The sequence below is a fragment of the Triticum aestivum genome, chromosome 7B (genome assembly GCF_018294505.1).
Source record: "Triticum aestivum cultivar Chinese Spring chromosome 7B, IWGSC CS RefSeq v2.1, whole genome shotgun sequence".
NCBI lineage: Eukaryota > Viridiplantae > Streptophyta > Magnoliopsida > Poales > Poaceae > Triticum > Triticum aestivum.
The window spans coordinates 202,166,599-202,170,888 of NC_057813.1; positions in this window are offsets into that span (position 1 = coordinate 202,166,599).

Sequence of the window (4,290 nt, forward strand, 5' to 3'; positions counted from 1 at the left end):
AGGTCGTGCGGTCGTGTGCAGGCAGCGGTTTTTGTTTAACGACGGGCAGATTAGCGATCGATGGATTCTAGTGGCGTAATGCGTGGTTGGTAGTGTTAAACACCGGAGGATTAAGAGCCATTAGATGTTGATGATGGATGGATGTGGTTGTTTGGATCTGCCTCTCTCTTTCTTTTATAGTGGTAGTAGATTAGGTCCATAGCTCAATGCAATGTCATCGCTGTACATGCAGTAGCCATTGTTTACCTAAATTTGCATGTTGTTGCCCCTTTTGTTATGATGCAAGTTCAGTTTATTGTGCTTTACCTTCTGCTTTTTTTAGTAACATAGCACTTAGTTGCTTAGATCCTAGTGATCTTTGATAAAAATTAGCTGTGATTCAGCTTAATGAAGTATGTTCTCATGTGCTTTTTTGTATGTACGGTAGAACAAGTCCGTTGCATTTACTGTGAGTATGAAGGAAACAGAATTGTTCATCCAGCCGTGGAGAGTTTCTTCGGGCGCAATGAATTTGAGAAGTTCTATGAATCTGGCACATCTTATACCAACGATAAGCTCATTGAAGATCATGAAATTGACGTAGATTGGGTGCATGGTGTGGAGGATGATGGCATATACCACCACTGCTACCCTGATCCTGATGATATTGATGATGAAGAACTATCTATTTGCTGAGTGTAGAGAGGGGGGTGGCAAAAGTGGCATGGCATCTTGTCATGATACTTTTCTTTCTTGTGATGATTGTTACAATGTAGTTCAAACAGACTATCATCCTCTTTTTTTTTTACTTAAACAAGGTCATCATACACTGTTGAACCTTAAAGATGGTGGTCGTCGTCCTCTAATCACATGAAACTCTAAATGCTCAGGTTTGTCCTAATTGTCGTCCTTCTCTGATCACAAGTTATGGAAATTAACGTGATCGAGTGTCCGCTGAATGCTCGGACTGTTTTTGATCGCCTATAATCATCTAAATACCATCCTAACAGTACCTGTGTGCTCTAGTCAATGCTTCCTTTACGCTTAAATAAAGGTATCCATGGTTTTGATCCATAGCTCACTGCAATGTCATCACTGTACATGCAGTTGCAATTGTTTCACCTAATCTTTGTATCTTATAAAGAATTTGCATTAAATCTATACATTGTTTACTGTAGCGTTTACTAGAGATCGGTTCACATTACTAGGATAATGGAATATCTTGATTTGAAACATTTTGTGGACACTGCTCACTTTGGTATATCTTTTGCTGTTGCACTTCGAGAAAACACCAGATCACTGTTTTAAATAGCGACCGACCATGATGGCCGTGTATTCTTTTCTTTAAGATGTTTATTTACATAGTGTCAAATGCCACGATTTAGCGGTTTAGCGGGCCTTCAAACAATATAAAGTCTTCACTGCAGACCGAAAAATGTTCTTTTTGGTAGCTCCTACTAATGGAAGTAGTAAGAGTACTAATGCTTGGTGAGCAATTATGATGGGTTGGGCCATGTTATTTCTACTGGGAGTCACTAAATTGTTATGTGCAAAGAACTGAATTGTAGTTTATAATAGAAATTGGTTTCTATAAATTGAAATGTTGTTAGTTATAACACTACTAGAACCTTGCTAGTATTACATTTTGTGGAATGAGATAAAATATAGACTTATTGCATGTTGTTGCCCCTTCAGTTATATATGATGCAAGTTCAATTTAGCGTGTTTTCCTTTCTGTTGTTTTAGTAACATAGCACTTGGTTGCTTAGATCCCATTGATCTTTGATAAGTATTACAAATTAGTTGTGATCCAGCTTAATGAAGTATGTTCTCATATGAAACAATATGCACTTTTTTTGTATGTACGGCAGAACAAGTCCGTTGCATTTACTGCGAGTTTGAAGGAAACCGAATTGTTCATCCAGCTGAGGAGAGTTTCTTCGAGCACAATGAATTTGAGAAGTTTTATGAATCAGGCACATCTTATACCAACGATAAGCTCATTGAAGATCATGAAATTGACGTAGATTGGGTGCATGGTGTGGAGGATGATGGCATATACTACCTCCGTCCTGGTTTATTGGTCCTCATTGTATTCCGTGCTAAATTTTGACCATAAATTTATCTAACAAAATGTCCATGCATGTCATCAAAAATTATATCATTGAAAACTATGATCAAATACGAATCCAACAATATAATTTTTGTTAGTCAATTTTTTGGTCAAAATTTAGCACGGAATACAATGGGGACAATAAACCAGGACGGAGGTAGTACCGCCACTGCTACCCTGATCCTGATGATATTGATGAATGCTTTTCTTTCTTGTGATGAATTTGTTACAATGTAGTTCAAACAGGCTATTATGCTCTTATTTTGTATTATAAACAGGGCCATCATACCTTGTTGAACATTAACGATGATCGTCCTCCCATCACATGAAACTCTGAATGCCCATGTTTGTAATAATTGTCTTCCTTCTCCGGCTATGGAAATTAACGTGATCAAGTGTGTGCTGAATGCTCGGGCTGATTTTTTTATGAAATTCAGACTGTGTGTTCCGTGTCCTTTATTTCCTTGTGCGTTCTATTGTTGTATTTCCTTGTGCTAAGTGGAGGACCCTTATCGAAGGGCCATGTAAGGTGTCTCTCTTTGTTCTCGTGCGTGGCTTGGGTTGTTCTCTGATGATACTCTACAATTTCTGTTGTCCTTTTTCATGATTTTCATGGCTTACTGTGGTTCCAAACATTGGACAATGGTATCTGTTAGATCTTTGCGAATCTGATGCCTGCAATTATCACATTCCATTAGAGCATTAGCAAATATTGACAATTTTGCCATTTTCATTTATTATTTTTCCGTGTGCGCCAACGATGAAAGCCCGAGGAAATTCTCAACAGAGCTACTAGAACTGAATATGTCATTTGGCAAGGCATTATTAAGGTAATTTAGCTTCGTTAAGTTTCCAGGGTGAGGGGGACTTACCTGCTAAAGATGCCTCGGGTTCTGTAATGATCCTATGACCTCGGGTACTCGCTCCATAAAAATCATCCCACCTAAGATGAAGCTGCTCCAGATGAGTGAAATGGGCCAATGGCACCTGTAAGGGCATACTCATCGTTGAAGATTTTGTTGCGGGGATTGAGCTTAATGATGTGCCCAGCCTTGTTGCTACATATCACTCACACCATAATACCACCTACAACAATTCAAGGCCCGCCCTCTACATATCACTTTCAGAACAAATAGCTTCTATAGGCCAGTCTGTCCCTATAGGGTGACGGTTGGCGTGTCTCTGGCGACTGCTAGGGCGATCGCGATCTGGCGTGGTGGAAACCTAGGTTTTTCTCGATCCGCCGCCGTCGTCCCGTCTCTGGTCTCGTGGAATCCGGCGTCGTCCCGTCCCATCCACAAAGGCCTTCCACGCGCCTCCCTAGGGCGCGTGGTCGTAAAACACCAAAACCCTAGGAGGAGGAGGGGGAGGTATGGAGGGGGTCGCTGGTTTGTTGAAGGGGCTGAAGCTCTCCGATGAGGAGAAGAAGGGGTGCGGATCAGGATTCCGACCAAGGAGAAGGGTAAGGAGGGGGTGGCTCAGGCGGTCGGGAAGGTGAGGTCAGAGAAGCTAGCACATCCGGATGCGATCTGCCTCACGCTGGGGAAGATCTGGTGCCCGATCAAAGGTATAGGGTGCACGGAGATTGGGGTCAACCAGTTTTTGTTCACGTTTCACCAAGAGACGGGGAAGAGGAAGGCTCTGGAAAATGGCCCGTGGATGTTCGATAAAGAACTGGTGGTTGTGGAGGACTATGTGCCCAGCAAGAGACCGGAGGACTATCAATTCAATAATATCCCGATCTGGATTAGGGTTTACGACCTGCCCTTGGGTATGATGAATGAGGAAGCTGCTGAGGAGATCGGGAAACTAGTAGGACGCTTTGAGGAGGCAGACACTGGAGCTGATGGAAACGCGATTGGCAAGTTCTTGAGGATCAAAGTGCGGATGAGGATTGATAAACCTATTATGCGAGGGTTTACGCTGTGTGAGGAGTCGGAGGGGGATGAAGTGCAGGATAAACGGATGGTTGTAGCGGGGGAAGAAGATGAAGGGGAGGAGAAGGGGTGGTGTAGGTTTGAGTACGAATATCTCCCGGACTTTTGCTACACGTGTGGTGTGATTGGCCATGGGGAGAAGGAGTGCTCGACCGAAGGAGGAAAGGGAGGGAAGAAGCAGTTCGGGAGGTGGCTTAAAGCTGATATGGGACACAGGAGGGGTTTTGCAGAGGAGGGGCTGTGGAGGAATGCCAATCGCAG